General features: G+C 47.0%; 1 protein-coding gene across 4 annotated transcripts in view; it reads left to right on the top strand.

The window, feature by feature from the left end:
• PKNOX1 (PBX/knotted 1 homeobox 1) overlaps positions 1-27,745 on the top strand; it is a 69,048-nt gene that overhangs the window by 6,090 nt on the left and 35,213 nt on the right. Inside the window, exons 1-2 of one of the 4 annotated variants that reach the window (XM_050784449.1) lie at positions 15,287-15,958; positions 20,900-21,017. The exons of 2 other annotated variants lie outside the window; for them this stretch is intronic. The gene's annotated coding sequence lies outside the window, so the exon portion shown is untranslated. Of the gene's footprint in view, positions 1-15,286; positions 15,959-20,899; positions 21,018-27,745 lie in introns of those variants that run through there. One more of the 4 variants, XM_050784450.1, reaches the window with a different exon arrangement.

The raw sequence follows: 27,745 nt of genomic DNA, 5'->3' as shown, positions 1-27,745 counted from the left end.
TTTGAAATACTGAAGAATTACCAAAATGTAACACAGACACAAAGTGAGCTCCTGTTTTTGGAAAATTGGCACCATTAGGCTTGCTTTCTCCATACAGGGTTGCCACACTTCAGCTTGTGAAAAACATAATGTCTGCTGAGTGCAATAAAGCAAAACACAATAAAATGTAAAACGAGGTGCTTATAGTCTGTTGAATCTAAAATACAGCAGTGTGTTATACCGCTAAAGATGCTCCCGATGCCTCCTGGCACGGTGCTTTCTTACCCCATCAGTGAAGGATGCTTTTCACTTCAGACATTTAAAAGTGTGCCTTAGAATTGATGAAACATGGTCAGTGAAGTAGGATTTGTTTCAAAGATTAACATTCTGTGCTTATGATCTGAGTGTCAGCAGGTTCTGTGGTAATGATACTGAGTACAACGCATTTTGTTAGGATTCCTGTACTCTAGTTTAGATGTAGTTAACGTTTCTCTGGTGGTAACTTTAGAAAAGCACTACTTGTAAGGCCAGGTGCGGTGGCTCACACCTGTAATCCTAGTACTTTGGGAGGCTGAGGTGGGTGGATTGCTTGAAGTCAGGAGTTCGAGACCAGCCTGGCCAGCATGGTGCAACCCCTGTCTCCACTAAAAATACAGAATTAGCTGGGTGTGATGGCGGGTGCCTGTATTCCCAGCTACTCGGGAGGCTGAGGCAGGAGAATCGCTTGAACCCAGGAGGTGGAGGTTACAGTGAGCTGAGATCACGCCAGTGCACTTCAGGCTGGGCGACAGAGCAAGACTCCATGTCCGAAAAAAGAAAAAAAAATTACTACTTGTAAATAGCTGAAATAGAAAGGTGCTACTTATGAGAAGTAACATTCTATTTGCAGTTTACACTTTTGTTGCAAATTGTTAAAACTGTCTGAAACTGTTTAGAAGGACAGCCTGAAACTGCTAAAGTGATGCAAAGTGTAGACTCTGGTGGGGGGAGGGGGTGTCTTAAATTTTCATGTCTGCTTGGCCTCTGGGGGCCTCTTAACAGCATTTTAAAGGAAATAAATAGATTAAGAAGAGAACAAATCATTTTGAAATACAGTTATCAAAATATTGTATTGAACCAAATTGGTGATAGTCCCATTTATTAGTTAAGTAACCGGATTGAGCAGTGGCTCTGGTAATTCCTTTGGGAGTAGTGATGAGATTTCTGTGACACTCTAATGCTTTGGAAAATACCTGTTGCTGTTTCTTTTTTTCTTTTTTTTTTTTTTTGAGACGGAGTCTTGCTCTGTCGCCCAAGCTGGAGTGCAGTGGCGCAATCTCGGCTCACTGCAAGCTCCGCCTCCCGGGTTCACACCATTCTCCTGCCTCAGCCTCCCGAGTAGCTGGGACTACAGGCGCCCGCCACTGCGCCCGGCTAATTTTTTCTATTTTTAGTAGAGACGGGGTTTCACCATGGTCTCGATCTCCTGACCTTGTGATCCGCCCGCCTTGGCCTTCCAAAGTGCTGGGATTACAGGCGTGAGCCACCGCGCCCGGCCACCTGTTGCTGTTTCTGTTAAAACTCCAGGGCTTATTGTCTGCCTTTATAATTGAAGGAGAGCTAAATTTCAGCTAGAAGTTTTTGCCTTTTATCATTCATGTTCACAAATACCAAGTTGATTTACTCTCAGCCTATCCATTTGTAGGAATATATGTGTATCCTTTCTTTACTTCCTCAAATGGTTATATTGATGACAAAAGAGACAAGGAAATAAAAACAGCAGAGAGAGGGGAACCCAAAGCCTAACAGTGTGCGTCCTTAGGGGTGAGGGTGAAGGAAGTGGCCGCAAGCCCTGGGAAGTTGCATCTTGCATCCATGTGCAGCACTGAGTGGATACCTGATGGTTCTGTCTTGTGTACACTGTTCAGGAGGACATGTAGAGTGGACATATCACATAGAAAAAGGTCAGTCTGGAAATTGTTAGCAGAAGCACTCAAGGGCTGAGAAGCACTGTCCTTGGTGGAAAGAGCCAGCAGGCCCGCTGCTGGCGGTGCCCTGCTCATGAGAGTGTGCAAGTCTGGAGTCTGGCCTGTTCCTGGCCTTGGCAGATGGTAGCTCCTTGTTTTGGATTGTTAGCCCCTGCCAGTTTAGTTACTGTTTCTGGAAAATTCACATCGAAGGCAGTGTGGTAATTCAGTCAGTGTGTTGTCTGGCATGTGGTATAAAACTCCTGTTGAAAGCTCTGGTTCTGAGGCTATGCCTCAGGGACTCGAGAAGAGGACAGAACAGCTTACTTTATTTTATTATTTATTTTATTTAATATTTTATTTTATTTTGAGATAGAGCCTCACTTTTTCACCCAGGCTGGAGTGCAGTGGCGCGATCTCTGCTCACTGCAGCCGGGAGCTTCTGGGCTCAAGTGATCTTCCCGCCACAGCCCCCAAAATAGCTGGGACTACAGGCACGTGCCACCACACCCAGCTAACTGTACTGTTTGCCATCTGTGATTGACACTGGAGTGATTGGCTGTTTTAGTCGAATTCTCAGGGCGGCAGGGAGCAGGCTGACTTCAAGTTGGGTGGGCGGTGGAATAGGTGGTTCAGGATCATGCAGGCATAAAGAAAACAGGAATCTGTGGGATCCTTGGGATCACTGTATTGTTGCGGGGCCCCTGGGCAAATGGAACCATGGTTTGCACTCTGGCAGGATCCAGTTGTGCACCAGGGCTCTTGGCCTTCCACTTCAATTAGGTGGTTGCCCTCCACTGTCTGTTCCGTCTGTACACTCCCCTACAGTGGAGGCCCACCCAGTCTTACCTGCCCTGTACTCTCCCTTTCCCAGCACCCACCTCAGAGAGAGTGCCTGAGCTCTTTCCCTTCACACCACCTCCCAGACACTGACCTTTGGGCTGGGGGCTGGCCTTGGGTGTTGCGGGGCTGCCTGGTCCAGGGAGTGGTGCTTGGGAGGAGTGAGCTTCTGCCACCTGCACAAGGAAGGCCCCCTTTGAGCAGGGCCTGCCGGTGGGGTTGGATCACTCAGAAGGGGCTGTGGATTGGTAGGTACTATGATCGCAGTTTCCAAAACATAATGCCTGAGTGAGAGCATGTGTTTTGTTACATGTTCTCTCAGACATTTTATGAAGGTTTGTACATTTTTTTGTATTAAAAATGTTAGGAATTTAACTTGACAAGAAAAAGGAGTATAAGGCCAGGTGTGGTGGCTCATGCCTGTAATCCCAACACTTTGGGAGGCCGAGGTGGGTGGATCACCTGAGGTCAGGAGTTTGAGTACAGCCTGAACAGCATGGAGAAACCCTGTCTCTACTAAAAATTTAAAAAATTAGCTGGGCGTGGTGGCGCATGCCTGTAATCCCAGCTATTTGGGAGGCTGACGCAGGAGAAGCACTTGAACCTGGGAGGTGGAGGTTACAGTGAGCTGAGATTGCACCATTGCACTCCAGCCTGGGCAACAAGAGCAAAACTCCATCTCAGGGGGAAAAAAAAAAGTATAATAAGCATTAAATTGCTAAACTTTACATTCTTCTACTTTTTGTTACGTATTTGAGCATATGTACTATTTTTTCCCTCCAAAACAGGGGCTTGCTGTGTCACTCAGGCAGGAGTACAGTGGCACAATCTCAGCTCCCTGCAACCTCTGCCTCCTGGGTTCAAGCAATTCTCCTGCCTTAGCCTACTGAGTAGCTGGGATTACAGGTGCCCACCACCACGCCCGGCTAATTTTTGTATTTTTAGTAGAGATGGAATTTTAACCATGTTGGCCAGGCTGGTCTTGAACTCCTGACCTCAGATGATCTGCCCACCTTTGCCTTTCAAAGTTCTGGGATTACAGGCATGAACCACTGTGCCTGGCCCTTTTTTCCCAATTTTTGTTATGGTAAAATACACAAACATAACAAAATTTACCATCTTAACCATTTTCAGTGTGCAGTTCAGTGGTGGTAAGTTCATTCATACTGTTGTACAGCCATCACCACCATCTGTCTCCAGAACCCTTCATCTTGTAAAACTGAAATTCTATACCCTTTAAACACTGCCTCCCCATTTCCCCTCCCTAAAGCCCCTGGCAAGCACCATTGTATTTCCTGTCTCAGAATTTCACTACTGTAGGGACTTCATATAAGTGGAATTATGTAGTATTTGTGTTTTTGTGACCAGCTTAGCTCATTTAGCTAATGTCCTTAAGGTTCATCCATGTTGTAGCATATGTCAATTTCCTTCCTTTTTAAGGCTGAATAATACTCCGTTGTATGGATATACTGAATTTTGTTTATCTATCCACCCCTCAATGGACACTTGAGTTCCTTCCACCTTTTGGCTATTTTGAATAATAAAACTGTGAACAGGAATGTGTAAATACTTCTTTGAGATCCTACTTTCAATTTTTTTGGATATAGATCTAGAAGTGGGATTGCTGGATCATACTAGAATTCTGTTTTTAATTTTTTAGGGAACCTCCATCTGATTTTTCGCAACAGCTGTACTGTTTTCTGTTCCTTTTAATTTAATTTATTTTTTATTTTTCTAAGGACCCAGTAAGGAAGGAATATCAGTTTGCATTCCTACCAACAGTACAAAGGTTCCAGTTTCTCCACATCTTTGCCAACACTTATTTTCTTATTTGTTGTTGCGTTTTTTTTTAATAGTAGTCATCCTAGTGGATATGAGGTGGTATCTTACTGTCGTTTTGATTTGCCTTTCCCTAATAATTAGTGATGTTGAGCATCTTTTCACATGTTCGTGAGCCATTTATGTGTCTTTGGAGAAATATCTCTTCAAGTCCTTTGCCCATTTTTGAATTGGGTTTCTCACATGCATACGCTTGTGTGTGTGTGTGTGTGTATGTATGTGTGTTTTAAAGAGACAGTCTCACTATGTTGTCCAGGCTGATCTCCAACTCCTGGGCTCAAGTAAGTAATCCAGTAATCCTCCTGCCTCAGCCTCCCAAGGAGCTGGACTTAAAGACATGTGCCCCTGTGCCTGGCTCTGTTCATACATTTTTACATATTTATTAAGCTATTTTGTGTTATGTTTTTAGTTGGCATTTTAATGAATTTTTAAAACATTTATATAATCCACACATTTCTTGTTTTAAAAATTTAAGATCTCATACACTTTTTTGATTCCAGTTTTTTGTTTGTTTGTTTTTTGTTTTTGAGACGGAGTTTCGCTCTTGTTGCTCAGGCTGGAGTGCAATGGCACAATCTTGGCTCACCACAACCTCCACCTCCTGGGTTCAAGCGATTCTCCTGCCTCAGCTTCCCAAGTAGCTGGGATTACAGGCATATGCCACCCCGCCTGGCTAATTTTGTATTTTTAGTAGAGACAGGGTCTCTCCATGTTGGTCAGGCTGGTCTCGAACTCCTGACCTCGGGTGATCTGTCTGCCTCAGCCTCCCAAAGTGCTGGGATTATAGGCGTGAGCCACCGCACCCGGCCAATTTCAGTTTTTTGTATTATTTTACGGCCATGCCTGATGTTGTGGAGCCTTTTGAGTATTTAGGTTTTGATGCTTTCTGTGTTTTGCCATCTGAAAGCTGGAGTCCCTCTGACCCACCAAGCTTAGTGCTGACGGAGAGTGGAGGAAAGGGGTGGCTGCTGTGCAGGGAGTGCAGGTGCATTTCCACAGTGCTGTGTGCCCAGTGCAGGCAGTGCCTGAGAGAGAGGCTGTCTGTGGAAAAGGGGTCCTTGCCTCCAGGGTTAGGGTTCCTCATTTTCTTTTTCTTTCTTTCTTTCTTTTTGAGATGGAGTCTTGCTCGCTCTATCACCCAGGCTGGAGTGCAATGGTGCGATCTCGGCTAACTGCAACCTCTGCCTCCCGGGTTCGAGCAATTCTCCTGCCTAAGCTTCCTGAGTAGCTGGGATTACAGGCATGCACCACCATGCCCGGCTGATTTTTGTACTTTCAGTAGAGACGGGTTTCACCATGTTGGCCAGGCTGATCTCAAACTCCTCACCTCAGGTGATCCACCCGCCTCAGCCTCCCAAAGTGCTGGGATTACAGGTGTGAGCCACTGGGCCCGGCCCCTTATTTTCTTTTCTTTTCTTTTTCTTTTTTCTTTTTTTTGAGATGGAGTCTCACTCTGTCGCCCAGGTTGGAGTGCACGGGTGTGATCTCGGCTCACTGCAATCTCCACCTCCTGGGTTCAAGTGATTCTCCAACCTCAGCCTCCAGAGTAGCTGGGATTACAGGTGCAAGGCACCACACCCGGCTCATTTTTGTATTTTTAGTAGAGACGGGGTTTTGCCATGTTGGCCAGGCTGGTCTTGAACTCCTGATCTGCTGCCTACCTCGGCTTCCCACAATGCTGGGATTACAGGCGTGAGCCACTGTGTCCGGCTGGGGTCTTAAAGCTTTGATGTGAATTTAAATTTACCAGTTGTGACAGACCATCCGGCTCAGAGTCTATTAAAACAAATTGCAGGCTGGCCGTGGTGGCTCACGCCTGTAATCCTAGCACTTTGGGAGACTGAGGCAGGCGGATGACTTGAGACCAGGAGTTTGAGACCAGCCTGGTCAACATGGCAAAACCCCATCTCTCCTAAAAATACAAAAAATTAGCCGGGCGTGGTGGCGGGTGCCTGTAATTCCAGCTACTCAGGAGACTGAGGCAGGAGAATTGCTTGAACCTGGGAGGTGGAGATTGCAGTGAGCCGAAATCGTGCCATTGCAGTCCTGCCTGGGCAACAGGTGAGGCTCTGTCTCAGGGGAAAAAAAAAAAATTTACAAAACCATTAAAATGTAAAATGCCTTTGATACTAGAATTTTGTCATGTCTTTAGGGGACATATGTGGACCTTTGGGTTAGAAATACTTTTTGATACAAATTTTAACAGGATTTATGATCTATGATTGTATTTGACTATTACACTTCAAATGATACCTCCTCAAACCTTCTTTGTGCCAGGTGCGGTGGCTCATGCCTGTAATCCCAGCACTTTGGGAGGCTGAGGTGGGTGGATCACAAAGTCAGGAGTTCAAGACATTCCTGGTTAAGATGGTGAAACTCCGTCTACTAAAAATACAAAAAATAGCCAGGCACAGTGGCAGGCGCCTGTAATCCCAGCTACTTGGGAGGCTGAGGTAGGAGAATCCCTTGAGCCTGGGGGGCGAAGATTGCAGTGAGCTGAGATTGTGCCACTGCACTCCAGCCTGGGCAACAGAGTGAGACTCCATCTCAAAAAAAAAAAAAAAAAGATTTCTTCACAAATGTTTTCCTCAGAATGAGTCATTTATTGACTGAACACCTCTTTGGAATAGGAGCTGTGGAAGCCAGGGTGGAAGACAGATGGACAACTGGCTTGTGGTTTCTGAACCACAGGTGCCTAAAACTTCTCACACACAAAATGAAAACTCACTCAACTGTCATGATGTATAGTTAGTGTCCTAAAAGGTGTCCTGGAGAAGGTATTTTGGGAGGACTGGTAACAAACACAGCACCTAGAAATGCAGTCTCTGGATCTGACTGTTGTGTTGTCTTCAGTCGTTTTCTGGTTTTATAAATGCCTCAGTGTTACTGTTTGCTAGAACTGGAATTACCCTAGAATTTCCAGTGGAATTGTGGCTGCTCATTAGTCAACACTGCTCTGGGTAGCAGCTAGGAGGTGGCACTGGGGGAGATGGTCCTCTGCTAGGCGTGGCACCTGGCAAGGGGGATGGGGCTGTGTGGACTCCTCCAGCATGGCAGTGTCTAGTATATTACATTACACAGGATAGTGTCACCAAACTGAGTTAGAGAGCACATTTTAGATGGATTTAAAGAAGTATGGGCCGGGCATGGTGGCTCACGCCTGTAATCCCAGCACTATGGGAGGCTGAGGCGGGTGGATCACGAGGTCAGGAGATCGAGACCATCCTGGCTAACAAGGTGAAACTCTGTCTCCACTAAAAATACAAAAAATTAGCCAGGCGAGGTGGCGGGCGCCTGTAGTCCCAGCTACTCGGGAGGCCGAGGCAGGAGAATGGCGTGAACCTGGGAGGCGGAGCTTGCAATGAGCTGAGATCGCACCACTGCACTCCAGCCTGGGCGACAGAGTCAGACTCCGGAAAAAAAAAAAAAAGAAGTATACTCGGGCCAGGTGCGGTGGCTCATGCCTGCAATCCCAGCGCTTTGGGAGGCCAAAGTGGGCGGATCACCTGAGGTCGGGAGTTCAAGACCAGCCTGACCAACATAGAGAAACCCTGTCTCTACTAAAAATACAAAATCAGCTGGGTGTGGTGGCGCATACCTGTAATTCCAGCTGAGGCAGGAGAATCACTTGAACCTGGGAGGTTGGAGTGTTGCAGTGAGCCTAGATTGTAGCATTACACTCCAGCCTGGGCAACAAAAGCTAAACTCCATCTCAAAAAAAAGTATACTCAGATTTTCTGACTCCTCTGGGTACTAGAGAGAGGAAAAGAAAGTGTAGTCAGATTTTTAAAAAAGTATCACATCTCTTTGAACAGCTATAATTTTGGTCAGGGATTGGCAAACCACAGGCCTATGGGCCAGATCCCACTAACCTTGTTTTGTATGGCCCTAGGACTGAGAATGGTTTCTACATTTTTAAAGAGCTGTAAAGAAAGCATATGTAATACAGACAGTATGTGACCCACAAACCTGAAATATTTACCTTCTGGCCCTTTACAGAAAATTTTTGCTGGTCACACCTGCCACCCCTTCAGTTCTTTTTTTTTTGAGATGGAGTCTCACTCTGTCACCCAGGCTGGAGTGCAATGGCCTAGTCTCAGCTCACTGCAACCTTTGCCTCCCAGGTTCAAGTGATTCTCCTGCCTCAGCCTCTTAAGTAGCTGAGACTACAGGCACCTGCCACCACACCCAGCTAATTTTTGTATTTTTAGTAGAGACAGGGTTTCACTATGTTAGCTAGGCTGGTCTCAATCTCCTGACCTCGTGATCCGCCCGCCTCAGCCTCCCAAAGTGCTGGGATTACAGGCGTGAACCATGGTGCCCGACCAGCCTTCAGTTCTTACTTGAACCAAATCAAAGTTGGTCTGGATCTAAATAGAATCAAATAGCAAAACTGTTGGGAGATACGAAAAACACGTGGGGATTTGGTGAGCTACTCTCCTGCAGCTGACTCATGCCTCGCTGTGATTGGCATACAGTGTTGTCTGTGTAAAAGTCGAGCCTAAAGAAATAGCTCTTAACTCACCATGAGAATTAGAAAGGAATCTATGTGAGTAGTTCTAACAGCTGAAGTCTAGAACTCTGCTTCAGGGGCTAGTTCCCATTGAGCACTGGGACATGGTTTGCTGAGTGTCACCATGGAAGGTCAGATTCTTTCCGGTGGCTCCCGTGCTTCACTGAGAGCAATTGTGCTGAGCCCCCCCGGCCGCTGGGACAGCAGGGCAGGCTCCTTGGTCAGGGCTGGCCCAGGAGCAGAGTGGGTTGATGAGAGGGGGCCTGGTCTCTGGGACACTGGTCAGGGTCTACAGGCTGGGGACCCTGCGGGCTGGATGAGAACCCCCTCACTGGTCTTTAGCTTCTCAGGACTTCTTTGTAGATCTCCCTCATCTCTTCCTTTTTCTGTTTGATGTTTCTTTCCTCATTTCCTCTGTAAATGGAATAAAAAAAGGGACTGAATAATTTCCAAATTTTGTTTTTTTGTTTTCTTTTTTTTTGATAAAGAGTCTCACTATTTTGCTGGTTTTGAACTCCTGGACTCAAGCAGTATTCCCACCTTGGGCTTCCAAAGTGCTGGGCTTACAGGTGTAGGCCACTGGGCCCGGCCTATCCCCAACCTCTTTTTTTCAGTGCTTTTGTGACAGTTTTCTCATGGACCTTTTGACTGGTCAGGATAACATTGCCTGGGGATGTATTTACTTGATTACTTAAATTTATGTTTCTGTTTCAGTTTTTTTTTTTTTTTTTTTTTTTTTTTTTTTTGAGTCAGTCTCGCTCTGTCACCCTGGCTGGAGTGCAATGGTGTGATCTTGATGCACTGTGACCTCCACCTCCCGCGTTCAAGCGATTCTCTCAAGCCTCAGCCTCCTGAGTAGCTGGGATTACAGGCGCATGCCATGACGCCTGGCTAATTTTTTTTTTTTTTTTTTGAGACGGAGTCTCTCTCTGTCGCCCAGGCTGGAGTGCAGTGGCGCAATCTTGGCTCACTGCAGGCTCCGCCTCCCGGGTTCACGCCATTCTCCGGCCTCAGCCTCCCGAGTAGCTGGGACTACAGGCGCCCGCCACTGCGCCCGGCTAATTTTTTCTATTTTTAGTAGAGACGGGGTTTCACCATGGTCTCGATCTGCTGACCTTGTGATCCGCCCGCCTCGGCCTTCCAAAGTGCTGGGATTACAGGCGTGAGCCACCGCGCCCGGCCTGCCTGGCTAATTTTTGCGTTTTTAGTAGAGATGGGGTTTCACCACATTGGCCAGACTGGTCTCGAACTCCTGAACTCAAGTAATCTGCCTGCCTTAGCCTCCCAAAATGCTAGGATTATAGTCGTGAGCCACTGCCCCTGGCCAAAAGGGAGATTTAAAATGTTAGACAAGGCAGAAGCATTAGATAGAGGGATATTAACATATCATTTACAGGTATAGTTAATAATCATGGGTAGGCATGGTGGCTCACACCTGTAATCCTAGCACTTTGGGAGGCCGAGGAGGGCAGATTGCTTGAGCTCAGGAGTTTGAGGCTAGCCTGGGCAACATGGCAAAACCCTGTCTCTACAAAAAATACAAAAATAAGCTGGGTGTGGTGTTGTGTGCCTGTGGTTCCAGCTACTCTGGGGCTGAGGTGGGAGAATCGCTTGAATGAGGGACGTTGAGGCTGCAGTGAGCCAGATGGTGCCACTGCACTCCAGCCTGGGCGACAGAGCCAGACCCTGTCTCAAAAAAACAAAACAAAACAAAACAAAACCAAAAAAAACCTATATGGCTGTTTTAATACAGTTTTAAAATAAAATGAGGTCAAAAGTTGGGGAGAAGTAGTCTCTAAAAATTGAAAGCAGCCGGGTACTGTGACTCACACCTGTAATCCCAGCATTTTGGGAGGCCAAGGTGGGAGGATTGCTTGAAGCCAAGAGTTCGAGACCAGCCTGGGAAACAGCCAGACCCCGTCTCTACAAAAAAAAGAAAAAAAGAAAGAAAAAAACAAAAAACTGAAAGCAAAATGAATAAAAATAATCAAACCACAAATTGAGTTGGTGGCTTAACTATACAGAAAGGAATTATTTCAGGTGACTTCAAATTGTATTGGCCGGGCGCGGTGGCTCACGCCTGTAATCCCAGCACTTTGGGAGATCGCGGCAGGCGGATCACGAGGTCAGGAGATTGAGACCATCCTGGCTAACACGGTGAAACCCTGTCTCCACTAAAAATACAAAAAAAATTAGCCGGGCCTGGTGGCAGGCGCCTGTAGTCCCAGCTACTCGGGAGGCTGAGGCAGGAGGCGGAGCTTGCAGTGAGCCGAGATGGTGCCACTGCACTCCAGCCTGGGCGACAGAGCAAGACTCCGTCTCACAAAAAAAACCCCAAAAAACCAAATTGTATTGTACATCCTAGCAGGGTAAATCCTAAAGACAAAATAACTAAAAAGAAACCCTGGGCAGTTTTTAGTGCGTGAATTGTTAGTAATAACATTTTTACTTATTTATGTATTTACTGACTTACACTTCCTTTTTGAGATGGGATCTTGCTCTGTCCCCCAAGCTGGATCATGCCACTGCACTCAGCTTCCAAACCGTCGCTATTGCTGGGAGATGCACTACACAAGTAAGCCACAGGACATTGCTTTCTTCAGACCCTGGTTAATGTTTGCAGAGCATGTGACACATGTGTGGCTTTGGAAGCTGCATCCTGGTCATAGCTGAGCGTCTTTCATGGTGCTTGCCTCATGGACCGCCTGCTTCCTCAGCTCACTCTGTGTTTCCCATTTTGAATAATGCCATAATTCATAGGTTGAATTGATGTAATTCACTGTTGCAGGCACCAGAGTTGTACAGATTGTTGACAAGTGTCCCGTGCTTGTGAGTTCGACCTTATCTTAGAAGCACAATTATTTTATCATCAGAGGTCAGGTTGTGTAGAAGAAATGTCAGGGCTTTGAGCTGGACAGACTGAAGTTCCCCAGCCTGTGATCCATCTGTCTCCTCACCAGCGAAACAAGGACAGTGAACCTATCTGCGCCTTCTGGAGTAGTCTGGTTATGACTAGTGTGAACCCCCGGTCACACTATTAGTAGCAAAAAACCATTTTATTATGTGGACAAATTCTGTGAACCAGGAATATGGAGAGGGAACAGGAAGTGGCCGTCTCTCCTCCAGGAGGTCTGTGTCCTCAGCTGGGACGACTCAGCGGCTGGGGGTGATGTCATGACTGAGGAATGGTGTCTTCTGGAGGCGCTTTCTGAAATCTGTCAGCTGGAACACGAGCTGGAGATGTTGACCAGAGCACCCGTGTGCAGCCATCATAGGACCTGGGCTTCCTCACAGATAGAGGAGGTCTTCACAGCACTGGGGGTTCCTCACAGCACTGAGGGGGTCCCTCACAGCACTGGGGGTTCCTCACAGCACTGAGGGGGTCCCTCACAGCACTGGGGGTTCCTCACAGCACTGGGGGTTCCTCACAGCACTGGGGGTCCCTCACAGCACTGAGGGGGTCCCTCACAGCACTGGGGGTTCCTCACAGCACTGAGGGGGTCCTTCACAGCACTGGGGGTTCCTCACAGCACTGGGGGTTCCTCAGAGCACTGAGGGGGTCCCTCACAGCACTGAGGGGGTCCCTCACAGCACTGGGGGTTCCTCACAGCACTGGGGGGGTCACTCACAGCACTGGGAGTTCCTCACAGCACTGGGGGGGTCACTCACAGCACTGGGAGTTCCTCACAGCACTGGGGGTTCCTCACAGCACTGGGGGGGTCACTCACAGCACTGGGAGTTCCTCACAGCACTGGGGGGGTCACTCACAGCACTGGGAGTTCCTCACAGCACTGGGGGGGGTCACTCACAGCACTGGGAGTTCCTCACAGCACTAGGGGGGTCACTCACAGCACTGGGAGTTCCTCACAGCACTGTGGGGGTCACTCACAGCACTGGGAGTTCCTCACAGCACTGGGGGTTCCTCACAGCACTGGGGGGGTCACTCACAGCACTGGGGGGGTCACTCACAGCACTGGGAGGTTCCTCACAGCACTGGGGGTTCCTCACAGCACTGGGGGTCCTCACAGCACTGGGAGGTTCCTCACAACACTTGGGGTTCCTCACAGCACTGGGGGTCCCTCAGCACTGGGGAGTCTCTCACAGCTCTGGGAGGGTTCCTCACAGCACTGGGGGTTCCTCACAGCACTGGGGGCGTCACTCACAGCCCTGGGGGCTCATCACAGCACTGGGGGGTTCCTCATAGCACTGGGGCTTCCTTTATGTCATTGGGGAGGGCTTCCTCAAGCATTGAGGGGCTTCCTTTATATCACAGGGGGGCTCCCTCACAGTATTGGGGGTTCCCGAATAGCACTGGGGGCTTCCTCACAGCATTCAGGACTTTCTCATAACAGTGGCTTCCTCACAGCGTTGGGGGCTCCTTTGTATCATGAGGGGGCTTCCTCACTGCCTGGGGCTTCCTGGTAGTCGGACTTCTCACATGGGTGCTCAGGGCTCCAGAAGGGAGTGTCACTATGAACAAGATGGAAGCCTCCTCGCCTTTTCTGACCCAGCTCTCCTGGAGTCGCACAGCATCATTTCCACTGCGTTCTCTTGTTCTCAGATGAGTCACTCAGGTCAGCCTAGATTGTAGAGGAAGGGACAAAGACCTCGTGTCTCGATGGGAGAAATGCCAGAGAGTTGGGGGACACACTGGCCTTGGCGTGTAGTGGATGCGGCTCTGTCTGCCCTCACTGCCCCTTTCCTCCCCTCACGAAGCCCCATTCTTCTCCTGACACTCAAAACGCTGACTGAGCGAATGTGCGTCTCGCCTCTGCATGGCCTTGGTCAACAGGACTCACAGGCCGAGCTTCCAGGCACCTTGAGTGGCTGTGCCGGGCCTCCACGCGGCCCTGCTGCGGGGTTAGGCGGGAGGAAGCGAGACTGGCCCCACTCCTGTTGACTATTCCACCAGCACCTTTGGTTTGTGGAAGTGGTTGTGTTCAAAGAGATTTTTGTAAAAACATCACAATTCTAAAACTTTATGCATTTTTGGCATTTAAAAAGCCCTGGCAAGTCTACTGCCTTAATTCTCCTGCTCCCTTGGCCTGTAGGTCCATACCTGTGTGGATACCCACTTTTTTTTTTTGCTGTTACTGTGGCCTTGTAGTATATTTTAAAATTTGGTATTCGTTAACTCTTTTTTTTTTTCCTTTTTGAGATGGAGTCTTGTTCTGTTGCCCAGGCTGGAGTGCAATGGTGCAATCTGGGCTCACTGCAGTGTCCGCTTCCTGGGTTCAAGTGATTCTCCTGCCTCAGCCTCCAGAGTAGCTGGGATTACAGGTGCGCGCCACCATGCCTGGCTAATTTTTGTATTTTTAGTAGACACGGGGTTTCACCATGTTGGCCAGGCTGGTCTCAGACTCCTGACCTCAGGTGATCTGCCCGACTCAGCCACTCAAAGTGCTGGGATTACAGGCGAGAGCCACCGCGCCCAGCCTTTTTTTTTTTTTTTTTTTTTTAAAGGTAAGGCAGGGTCTCCCTTTGTCTCCCAGGCTGGAGTACAGTGGTATGATCATGGCTCACTTCAGTCTCGACCTCCTGGACTCAAGTGATCCCCCTGCCTCAGCCTCTCAAGCAGCTGGGACTATAGACACGTGCCACCACGCCCAGCTAAATTTTTTGATTTTTAGTAGAGATAAGGTCTCACTATGTTGCCCAGGTTGGTCTTGAACTCCTGAACTCAAACAATCCTCCCACCGTGCTAGGATTACAGTCGGGAGCCACTGCATCCGGCCTCTTAGCTCTTTCAAGGGTAACCTAGCTACTCACAGACCTTTATTTCTCTATTTACATTTGAGAGCAGTTTTGTTTTGTTTTATTTTATTTTATTTTATTTTATTTATTTTTGAGGAAGTTTGATTGAGATTATATCTGCAGCCGGGCGCGGTGGCTCAAGCCTGTAATCCCAGCACTTTGGGAGGCTGAGACGGGCGGATCACAAGGTCAGGAGATCGAGACCATCCTGGCTAACACGGTGAAACCCCGTCTCTACTAAAAAATACAAAAAACTAGCCGGGCGAGGTGATGGGCGCCTGTGGTCCCAGCTACTCCGGAGGCTGAGGCAGGAGAATGGCATAAACCCGGGAGGCGGAGCTTGCAGTGAGCTGAGATCCGGCCACTGCACTCCAGCCTGGGCGACAGAGCCAGACTCAGTCTCAAAAAAAAAAAAAAAAAAAAAAGAGATTATATCTGCCTTGTTTATTATTTATTTATTTATTTGAGACAGAGTCTTGTTCTGTCGCCCAGACTGGAAGGCAGTGGCATGATCTTGGCTCACTGCAACCTCCACCTCCCAGATTCACGCCATTCTCCTGCCTCAGCCTCCCGAGTAGCTGTGATTGCAGGCATGCGCCTCCACGCCCGGCTAATTTTTTTGTATTTTTTAGTAGAGATGGGGTTTCGCTATGTTGGCCAGGCTGGTTTCAAATTCCGGACCTCAAGTGATCCACCTGCCTCAGCCTCCCAAAGTGTTAGGATTACAGGTGTGAGCCACTGCGCCCGACCATATCTGCGTGATTTATAGATGATAACGTTTACTGAGAAAACCAGTGGAATCTCCGTAAACTGTTAGAACCACAGGAGGATCCAGAACAGTTGCCAGATACAAGGTCAGTCTACACAAACCAGTGATACTTCTACTGGCAACCCACCAGAAACTGTAACTGCTCTTGAGACAGTAACCAGAAAACCCATAAAGTGTTTAGGAATTAATCTAAGAAGACCTCCAGAAAGAAGACCATCAGATTTAATCATGGACGAAGGTACGGGTCTCAGTAAATGAAGAAGATCCATGCTCAGAGAAGGGATGATCTGTTATTATAATGATGGCTCTTTTCCCCAGGTGAGTCCATAAATACATATAAAAAGTTGTTATAAAGTTGGTCAAGCATGGCGGCTCATGCCTGTGATCCCAGCACTTTGGGAAGCCGAGGCATGAGGATCACTTGAGCCCAGGAGTTTGAGGCCAGCCTGGGCAACATAGTGAGACACTGTCTCTGTAAAAAATACAAAAATTAGCTGGGCTTGGTGACACATGCCTGTAGTCCTAGCTACTAAGGAGGCTGAGGTGGGAGGATCACTTGAGCCTGGGAGGTTGTGGCCACAGTGAGCCATGAATGTGCCACTCCATTCCTGCATGGGTGACAGAGTGAGACTCTGTCTCAGAATAAAATAAATTGTTTCTTGATAGCAGAGACATTGTTTTGTTTGCTGCTCTATCCTCAGCAGTTAGAACAGCCAGGCATAAAGAAGACATTCAGTAAATATTTGTGAAATGAGTGAAGGGCTCTGTGAAGCATGTGTAGAGTTGCGTGCTCTGCCTTCTCACTGGACGGTGACCTCAGACTCTTTCCCACTCTGCCTCGTGTCTTGTGATCGCACGATGGATGAGTGCAGTTGACTTCCCTGTTCCCTGTCGATGGATGGGTAGTTTTGTTTCCATTTTTTGTTATTGTGAATTTGAAAAATCTTTAGCATCTAGATTTTCTTGCTAAAAGTTTTTAATGCCCTTTAAAATAAGGCTTTGACACAGAAAAGATTATTTAAGGTTATTTTAAAATCAACATTTATTAATGTAGAGAGTTACAGGCTTGGTTTTCCTCTATTTTATATGGAAGTTGCTAATTTTATTCTCTTTATAAAGTTTAGAAAAGCTTTTTTGAGGCAGAGCCTTTCTCTGTCACCCACACTGGTGTGCAGTGGCCTGATCTCAGCTCACCGCAACTTCCGCCTCCCTGGCTCAAGCCTTCCTCCCTCCTCAGCCCCCCAAGTAGCTGGGACGACAGGCACAATACCACACCTGGCTAATTTTTGTATTTTAATAGCAATGGGGTCTCACCGTGGTGGCCAGGCTGGTCTCAAACTCCTGGCCCCAAGTGATCTGCCTGCCTCAGCCTCCCAAAATGCTGGATTACATGTGTGAGCCACCGTGCCCAGCCAAATTTAGTAAGTTTTAACTTTCACCTTTAAGACAGTCTTTGAACAACTTAAATTGATCAGACCAAATATATCTTTATATTTATTTATTTATTTTTTTTTTTTATTGAGACGGAGTCTTGCTCTGTTGCCTAGGCTGGAGTGCAGTGACGCAATCTCAGCTCACTGCAGCCTCCGCCTCCAGGGTTGAAGCAATTCTCTTGCCTCAGCCTCCTAAGTAGCTGGGATTACAGACCCAAACCACCATCCCCTGCTGATTTTTGTATTTTTTTTTTTTTTTAGTAGAGACAGGGTTTCACCACGTTGGCCAGGTTGGTCTCTAACTCCTGACCTTGTGATCCGCCCACCTCAGCTTCCCAAAGTGTTGGGATTACAGGCGTGAGCCACTGCGCCCAGCCAGTTTTTGTATTTTTAGTAGAGACGGAGTTTCACCATGTTGGCCAGGCTGGTCTCGAACTCCTGACCTCAAGTGATCCACCTGCCTTGGCCTCCCAAAGTGCCGGGATTATAGGCGTGAGCCACCACGCCCAGCCCAAATATAAAATTTTTAATGATACTTCCATTTACAACTTAAATACCTTTATACATTATAAGCACTGTATGTATCTGACCATACAAGTAAAACCTTCCTTTTTTTTTTTTTTTTTTTTTTTTTTAAGATGGAGTCTTGCTGTCTCCCAGGCTGAAGTGCAGTGGCACAATCTTGGCTCACTACAACCTCTGCCTCCTGGGTTCCCGCCATTCTCCTGCCTCAGCCTCCCAAGTAGCTGGGACTACAGGTGCCCGCCACCACGTCTGGCTAACTTTTTGTATTTTTAGTAGAGACGGGGTTTCACCGTGTCAGCCAAGATGGTCTCGATTTCCTGACCTCGTGATCTGCCCACCTTGGCCTCCCAAAGTGCTGGGATACAGGCGTGAGCCACTGCGCCCGGCCTAAATAAAACCAAGTAAATATGATGATTTAAGATTATTGGCCAGGAGCAGTGGCTCACGCCTGTCATCCTAGCACTTTGGGAGACTGAGGTGGGCGGATCACTTTAGGTCAGGAGTTTGAGACCAGCCTGGCCAATATGATGAAACCCCAGCTCTACTAAAAACACAAAAATTAGGCCGGGCGTGGTGGCTCACACCTGTAATCCCAGCACTTTGGGAGGCCGAGGCAGGTGGGTCACGAGGTCAGGAGTTCAAGACCAGCCTGGCCAGCATGGTGAAACCCCATCTCTACTAAAAATACAAAAATTAGCTGGGCGTGGTGGCAGGCGCCTGTAATCCCAGCTACTCGGGAAGCTGAGGCAGGAGAATTGCTTGAACCCAGGAGGCGGAGGTTGCAGTGAGCCAAGATCACGCCGTTGCACTCCAGCATGGGGAACAGAGTGAGACTGTCTCAAACAAACAAAAAAACACCCACAAAAATTAGCCAGGCGTAGTGGTGAGTGCCAGTAACCCCAGCTACTCAGGAGGCTGAGGCAGGAGAATCACTTGAACCCAGGAGGCGGAGGTTGCAGTGAGCTGAGATCATGTTACTGTACTCCAGTCTGGGTGACAGAATGAGACTCTGCCTCAAAACAAAAAAACAAAACAAAAAAAAGTATTTACATAGTGCATCTCAAGTTCTCAGACTTTGCTCTCAGACCTGGGGACACTACCTGGTTCTTGTCACTGCTGTGTTCCCAGAGTGCTAAGAAGTTTGCAATCTGTAAACTCGAATACATGAGGGAGTATTCACCATCTTAGTACATTTCTCTCTGGTACTTTTTAACTAAAAAAGAAATGTCTATAATTAGTAACTTAATTACACATAAATTGCAATCAAGGTCAGAATCTAAGATTAATTGGCCATTTTCTTAAATACTGCCAACACCTCTAAATGCCAAATACGTAGATTATTTTGAAGCTAAACACTAAAATATTAAAACCTAAACCATTCATAGGGGCTAAAGACACTAAAGCAATAATGAAATTGTCTCTGATGAGTAGGGGTTCCTTTCTGGGGCCTCCGCCAGCCCTTCTACTGTACCTCCTTTCTTAGTCTCCCTGGACTGCTTGGCCGCTGACTTCCCTTCGCGCTCATTCCTCTGATCTGAGCAAAGGAAAACACCACCACCTGGTGGGATTCTGCCAGTCTGTTAACATCAGCTTCCTTTCCGAAAAACTTGCCCTGTTCCTCCAGAATACTTAAAAGTATTAAGATGCCAGCTTGTTAAGTTCTGTCCATTTTTCATGTTTTTGTTGGCCTTTAAAGTCACAACACTAAAGCTTATATTCTTCGGGTGGTTTTGAGATGAGCATAAGTTTTTTTATGGCTGAGGCGCATATGGTCAGACTGCTTTCCAAAGCTGTTACACCGCCATGTGACTCATAGCACTGACTCCTGTGGAGTTCCAGATTTGACTTCATCTTTGCTAGCAAAGAGCATTGCTTTTGTTTTAAATTTAATAATTGCTACATGGAAAAGGATATATTATTTTAATTTTTTAATTTCTGGAATTACTAGCGAGTTCTATTTCTGTACGTGAAGGTTGGAGAGTTGTGTCTTCCTCATTTTAGTATGGACAGAGCTCTTAAGGTGACAAGGAACTTTAATAAATAATGTGTCTTTTTTTAATTGGGTGGAACTGTAGAAATAAAGTAAACAAACTATTGAAATAAACTGTAGAAATAAAATAACTGTGTCTGATGCTTAAACACTGTGGTATTATAGTACATTGGATTGGTAATTCTTTGGGAATTTAGAATCCCATTTTATGTTAAGAAGTTAAGACACTGTTGTTTGAGTTTGAAGATCAGAGAAACTTATTTTTTGTGTGGAAGCGGGGAAAGAAATAGAGATCAATCGATTTTCTCTAAATCTCAGGTCAGCCTTTGGTTTTTATGTAATGCTGAGAGAAGCGGTTTTTGATCAAGATGAACCTGCTGAGCCCTCATCCTTCAGTTGGATGTTTCTAGTTCTTTCCCCATGAACGACAGTTTTCACTTAGTCAGATGCTGTCCTGGGCCTGCTTGTATCTGAGCTGGTTGACAGAGGTCCTGCCCTCAGCACAAGATTGTCACCCGGAGCCTCAGGCGTTGTGCTAGGATGAACCTTGTAAATTCTGCTGGAAACCATTTGCCTGATTGCAGGAACCAGTTGGTTTTACTACCAAAATGTGGTTTATCCTTTTGCTGGAGAGTGGAATTTAGCAAGGAGCTCCACAAATTATAGGAATGAATTTACCGATGGCTCTTCCACGTGAACAGTGCCTTCTGGAGCAGGCAGAGCCATCTATGGCAGCTCCTCTCCAGCCTCCGGTGTCTGGTAGGAGGGCTGGCCACCTATTTTTACTCAACAACATACGTTAGTCCTAAAGAGTTGCCTTTTTCTCTTTTAATTCCCTGCTTAGAATTTCTCTGATCTGTTGAAGGGAAAACACGTTTTCAAAGCTTTTGAGGCAAATGTGAAGGTTTTTCTTTAGAGTGATTATACCTATATATCAGATATAGAAGTTTTTTATTTTTTTTTATTTTTTTTTATTTATTTATTTTTTGAGGCGGAGTCTTCACTCTGTCGCCCAGGCTGGAGTGCAGTGGCACCATCTCGGCTCACTGCAAGCTCTGCCTCCCGGGTTCGCGCCATTCTTCTGCCTCAGCCTCCCAAGTAGCTGGGACTACAGGCGCCCGCCACTGCGCCCGGCTAATTTTTTGTATTTTAGTAGAGACGGGGTTTCACCGTGTTAGCCAGGATGGTCTCGATCTACTGACTTCGTGATCCGCCCGCCTCGGCCTCCCAAAGTGCAGGGATTACAGGCGTGAGCCACCGCGCCCGGCCAGAAGTTTTTATTTTTTAATTTTATTTATTTTTTTGAGACAGAGTCTTGCTGTGTTGCCTAGCCTGGAGTGCAGTGCTGTGATCTCGGCTCACTGCAGCCCCCGCCTCCCGGGTTCAAGCTACACTCCTGCTTCAGCCTCCTGAGTAGCTGGGATTACAGGTACACACCACCTCGCCCAGCTAATTTTTTTTGTATTTTTAATAGAGACGGGGTTTCACCATGTTGGCCAGACTGGTCTTGAACTCCTGGCCTGAAGCGATCCACCCGCATTGGCTTCCCAAAATGCTAGGATTACAGGCGTGTACCATTGTACCTGACCATTTTAACCAGTTTTGTTAGAGAGAAAGACTACCAATCTATACATTTTGAAATTCTGACTTTTTCCTCATATTATGAACATTTTGAAAGACAATCTAAGAGTAGAATCGTAATTATCTGCCACCTAGATTCAACAGTTGTTGATATCTGGACCTGGTTTATTTAGGTTTGTATTTTTGTTGACCCATTTGAAATTAAGTTTTGGATATCATGGTCATGCAACTAAACATTGTAGCACGTACTTCTCAAAATGATGATATTTATGCTATAAGCGTATAGCTTTATCACACCATCAAAATAACAATCTCTAATAATATCTAATACTATATATTCACATCTCAAATTTCCTTAAGTTGTCTTTTACAGCATTTGTTTTTGAAACCAAGATCACATACCACATTTGGTTGTTGTTTCTTTTCTTTTCTTTCTTTTTTTTTTTTTTTTTTGAGACGGAGTCTTGCTCTGTTGCCCAGGCTGGAGTGCAGTGGTGCGATCTTGACTCACTGCAACCTCAGCCTCTCGGGTTCAAGCAATTCTTCTGCCTCAGCCTCCCCAGTAGCTGGGATTACAGGTGCTTGCCACCACAGCCGGCTGATTTTTGTATTTTTAGTAGAGACGGGGTTTCATCATGTTGACCAGGCTGGTCTCGAACTCCTGACCTCAGGTCATCCACCTGCCTCAGCCTCCCAAAGTGCTGGGATTACAGGTGTGAACCACTGTACCTGGCCGTTTACTTTTATTTTTGACAGTTTCTTTATAGAGTGCCTCTCAGTTTGGGTTCGTGGGTGTGTCCTGAGGATTGGACTCACAGCTTTCATTTCAGGAAGGACTGCACAGAAGTCAGTACAGTGTATCTTTTTCAGTGCATCATTGTTTTCCCTTTGTAATTAATAAGTATCTTGAGACTGGTGCTGTGGCGCTTCCCTGTAATGCCAGCACTTTGGGAGGCAGAGGTGGGAGGACGGCTTAAGCCCAGGAGTTAAAGACCAGCCTGGGCAACACAGTGAGACCCCTGTCTACAAAAAAATGTAAAAATTAGCCAGGTATGGTGGTGTGTGCCTGTAGTTCTAGCTACTCAGGAGACTGAAGTATGAGGTTCGCTTGAACCCGGGAGGTCGAGGTTGCAGTGAGCCAGAGTCTTGCCACTGCATTCCAGTCTGGGAAATAGAGCAAGAATCCATCTCAAAAAAATAAAAAATGAAATGTATCTTGTGGCAGGTACTTTGAGATTATGTACATTTCCTGTTTCTCATACTTCCACAAACTAGTGTTAGCATCCATTGATGATTCCTGTCTGAAATGGCTTACTGTGCTGGTTGCCAGATGGTGATGTTTGAAAGCTGTCGTCATCCTCTACTCACTAGATAACTCTTGTATTTTAGAGCTTTTTCTTCTCTCCATCTATTCATTTATGTGTTTATATTTTTAAAGGAAAACTTATTCTGAACCTTATTAAAGATGTCAAGGCACTTAGTGCTTTGGAAGGGAAGGCAGAATGATAGCTTGAGGCCAGGAGCTTGAGACCAGCCTGGGCAACATAGCGAAACCTCATGTCTACAGAAAATTTTAAAAATTAGCCAAGTGTGGTGGTGTGAGCCTGTAGTCCTAGCTCCGTGGGAGGCTGAGGCAGGAGGATCACTTGAGTCCAGGGGTTCGAGGCTGCAGTCAGTGCACCATGATTGCACCACTGAACTCCAGCCTAGGTGACAGAGCAAGACCTTGTCTCAGAAAAGCAAAACAAAGGGCAGGCTGTTCAGGATGATCATGATAGGTGTAGGGCCTGCTGCAATGGAATTGTGTAGTGGGGGAGACCTAGGAGCAGGGGTGGGGGCCATGGACGGAAAATTACTAAGAGGAAACATCAGGGTGAAGGGGGCTCCCGCTGAACTGACCTAACAGGATTCTTGTGGAAGGCAGGCCAGGGAAGGCCCATAGCATCCCTCCTCTGGACCATAAACACTTGGGGAGTCCCGATCTCTCCTGAACAGTGCACTGGCGCCAGCTTTCCAGATGTGTGTGTAAGTCCATCATCCTTTAACCAAGTTTGCTTAGAAAGCCTAGATGGTGAGACTTAAAATTGTCATGGAGAATTGTCTCCCAACAAAGTGGCTGACTGTGTTGTGGCTATATTGTTATAGCCCTTCCCACATGTGTATGCTGCAAATTTTGTTTAGTTGGAACTCTGTGGAAGCTAGTGCAACTACATAGAAAGCCATATAAGTTAGCTACCATGCCCAGCTAATTTTTAAAAAAATGTTTTTGTAGAGATGGGGTCTCGTTCTGTTGCCCAGGCTGGTCTTGAACTTCTGGGCCCAAGTGATCCTCCCACCTCGGCCTCCCAAAGTACTAGAATTATAGGTGTGAGCCTCCATACTCAGCTAATTTAGCTAGTTTTTGTATTTGATTTTTTTTTTTTTTTTTTTTTTTTTTTTTTTTTTTTGAGACGGAGTCTCGCTCTGTCACCCAGGCTGGAGTGCAGTGGCCGGATCTCAGCTCACTGCAAGCTTCACCTCCCGGGTTTATGCCATTCTCCTGCGTCAGCCTCCAGAGTAGCTGGGACTACAGGTACCCGCCACCTCGCTTGGCTAGTTTTTTGGTAGAGACAGGGTTTCACCATGTTAGCCAGGATGGTCTCGATCTCCTGACCTCGTGATCCACCCGTCTCGGCCTTCCAAAGTGCTGGGATTACAGGCTTCAGCCACTGCACCCGGTCCTTTTTTTTTTTTTTTTAAGAGACAGAATCTCTGTCATCCCAGCTGGAGTGCAGTGGCGTGATCTTGGCTCTCTGCAACCATTGCCTGCTGGGTTCAAGCGATTTTCTTGCCTCAGCCTCCCAAGTAGCTGGGACTACAGGCATGCGCCACCATGCCCAGCTAATTTTTGTATTTTTAGTAGAGATGGGGTTTTGCCATTTTGGTCAGGCTGGTCTCGAATTCCTGACCTCAAGTGATCCTCCTGCCTCAGCCTCCCAAAGTGCTGGGATTACAGGCATGAGTCATAACGCCTGGCCCCATATGCTGTTTATTTCATTTTTCCCAAGCAAACTAGGACTTAGAGATGGTTTCCCAAAGCCCTGCTGACTCATTTTCAGCATCTCTCCACAGGACTAGTGCTGTCTTCCAGCAGACACCACCTCTGTGGGGATGGAGGTTGACTCAGACACAGAGCCTGGCCTCGGGAGCCTTATGTTCCAGCAACCACTTGACTAACAATCATAAAAATTAAAATTGCAAAATATTTTGTCAACTGTGCATCAACCAAACAAAAATAAATTAAAATTGCCTTAAGTGGAACAAGGAGGTACAGGCACAATGAAGTCAAGCAAATTATATGTCCAAAAACGTGTCATGTCAGTGATTAGCTTCAGGAAGCATTTTTATTTAGTGTGTATTGACATCAGAGACAGTGCTGGTAGTTGGGGATGCAACACGACGGGCCCATGGCCCTTAAGGAACCTGTAGTCCAAATAAACAACTGAGATACAGCGGGGCTGAGCAGAGGGTGCTGTGTGAGGACCCAGCAGGGACAAACTTAACCCCAGTGTGGGCGAGATTCATCAGGAAGGCTTTCTAGAGAAGGTGATGTGGGTGATGCATGTTCCCCACCTAGCCATGCTGAGAGGGGAGTGTGTCTGGGCAGAGCTGTCAGGCTGGGGAGGACCCAGGGGCAGGGTAGAACCTGGCATGCTGGGGAAACTAAATGTGGTGATTGGTTTGTTTATGCAACTTGGAGTGTGGAAGGGGGTCAGTGAGGGGATGCTGATGCCTGAGGGTGAGGGTTGGGCAGAGGCAGTTTTAAGCATGTGAGTCACATGATCAGATTTCCATTTTAGAAAGCTTGGAGAATGGGCCTACTCGGGTGGCTGACACCTTGTGTTAGTCTGTTTTCACACCGCTGATAAAGACGTACCCAAGACTGGGCAATTTACAAAAGAAAGAGGTTTAATTGGACTTACAGTTCCACATGGCTGGGGAAGCCTCACAATCACGGTGAAAGGCAAGGAAGAGCAAGTCATGTCTTACATGGATGGCAGCAGGTAAAGAGAGGAGCATGTGTGCAGGGGAACTCCTCTTTTTAAAACCATCAGATCTCGTGAGACTTATTCACTGTCATGAGAACAGCACAGAAAAGACTTACCCCCATGATTCAACTACCTCCCACCAGCTCCCTCCTATAACACGAGGGAATTCAAGATGAGATTTGGGTGGGGACACAGCCAACCATATCATTGCACCCCTGCCCCCTCCCAAATCTCACAATCACATTTCAAAACCAATCATGCCTTCCCAACAGTCCCCCAAAGTCTTAACTCATTTCAGCATTAACTCAAAAGTCTACAGTCCAAAGTCTCATCTGAGACTAGGCAAGCCCCTTCCACATATGAGCATCTAAAATCAAAAGCAGACTAGTTACTTCCTAAATACAGTGGGGGTACAGGCATTGGGTAAATACAGCCATTTCAAATCAGAGAAATTGGCCAAAACAAAGGGGCTACAGCCCCCATGCAAGTCTGAAATCCAGCAGGGCAGTCAAATCTTAAAGCTCCAAAATGATTTCCTTTGGCTCCATGTCTCACATCCAGGTCACGCTGATGCAAGAGATGGGTTCCCATGGTCCTGGGCATCTCTGCCCCTGTGGCTTTGCAGGGTACAGCCTCCCTCCCAGCTGTTCACGGGCTGACATTTAGTGTCTGCAGCTTTTCCAGGTGCATGGTGCAAGCTGTCAGTGGATCTACCATTCTGGAGTCTGGAGGAGAGTGACCCTCTTCTCACAGCTCCACTAGGCAGTGCCCCAGTAGGGACTCAGTGTGGGGGCTCCAGTGCCACATTTCCCTTTCATACTGTCCTAGCAGAGGTTCTCCGTGAGAGCCCTGCCCTTGCAGCCAATGTCTGCCTGGACATCCAGGCATTTCTGTCCATTTTCTGAAATCTAGGCGGAGGTTCCCAAACCCTAATTCTTGATTTCTGTGCACTCACAGGCCCAATACTACATGGAAGCTGCCAAGGCTTGAGGCTTGCATCGTCTGAAGCCATGGCCCAAGCTCTACATTGGCCACTTTCAGCCACAGCCGGAGCGGCTGGGATGCAGGGCACCAAGTCCCTAGGCTGCACACAGTAGCAGGACCCTGGGTCTGGCCCACAAACCCAGTTTTTCCTTCTAGGCCTCTGGACCTGTGATGGGAGGGGCTGCCATGAGGACTTCTGACATGCCCTGGAGACATTTTCTCCATTGTCTTGGGGATTAATGTTAGGCTCTTCGTTACTTATGCAAATTTCTGCAGCCAGCTTGAATTTTTCCTCAGAAAATGGGATTTTCTTTTCTTTTTCTTCTCTTTTTTTTTGAAACGAGTCTCACTCTATTGCCCAGGCTGGAGTACAGTGGCACGATCTTGGCTTACTGCAACCTCTGCCTCCCAGGTTCAAACAATTCTCCTGCCTCAGCCTCCTGAGTAGCTGGGATTACAGGCGTACACCACCTTGCCTGGCTACTTTTGTATTTTTAGTAGAGTTGAGGTTTCTCCATGTTGGTCAGGCTGGTCTCAAACTCCTGACCTCGTGATCCTCCTGCCTCAGACTCCCAAAGTGATGGGATTTACAGGCGTGATCCACCACTCCTAGCTGAGACTTTCTTTTCTATCACATTGTCAGCCTGCAAATTTTCCAGACTTTCATGCTCTGCTTCCTTTATAAAACCGAATGCTTTCAGCAGCACCCAAGTCACCTCTTGAATGCTTTGCTGCTTAGAAATTTCTTCCACCAGATACCCTAAATCATCTCTCAAGTTCAGAGTTCCACAAATCTCTAGGGCAGGGGCAAAATGCTGCCAGTCTCTTTGCTAAAACATAACAAGAGTCACCTTTGCTCCAGTTCCCAACAAGTTCCTTATCTCCATCTGAGATCTCCTCAGCCTGGACTTTACGGCTCTTATCATTATCAGCATTTTTGTCAAAGCCATTCAACAAGTCTCTAGGAAGTTCCAAACTTTCCCACATTTTCCTGTCTTCTTCTGAGCCCTCCAAACTGTTCCACCCTCTGCCTGTTACCCAGTTCCAAAGTCACTTCTACATTTTTGGGTATCTTTTCAGCAACACCCCACTCCTGGTATCAATTTACAGTGTTAGTCCATTTTCATGTTGCTGATAAAGACATACCTAAGACTGGGCAATTTTCAAAAGAAAGAGATTTAATGGAGTTACAGTTCCATATGGCTGGGGAAGCCTCACAATCATGGCAGAAGGCAAGGAAGAGCAAATTATGTCTTACAGGGATGGCAGCAGGCAAAGAGAGGAGCACACGTACAGAGGAATTCTTCTTTTTAAAATCATCAGATCTCATGTGAGACTATCACGAGAACAACATGGGAAAGAACTGCCCCCATAATTACCTCCCACTGGGTGCCTCCCACAACACGTGGGAATTCAAGATGAGATTTGGGTGGGGACACAGCTAAACTATATCACGCCTGTAATCCAGCATTTTGGGAGGCTGAGGCAGGAGAATTGCTTGAGCCCAGGAATTCAAGACCAGCCTGAGCAACATAGCGAGACTTCATCTCTACAAAAAATTAAA

This window comes from Macaca thibetana, chromosome 3 (assembly GCF_024542745.1).
Source record: "Macaca thibetana thibetana isolate TM-01 chromosome 3, ASM2454274v1, whole genome shotgun sequence".
NCBI classification, from domain to species: Eukaryota; Metazoa; Chordata; class Mammalia; order Primates; family Cercopithecidae; genus Macaca; species Macaca thibetana.
The sequence above is the reverse complement of the archived record's forward strand: the minus strand, read 5'-3'. Positions and strand labels throughout refer to the sequence as shown.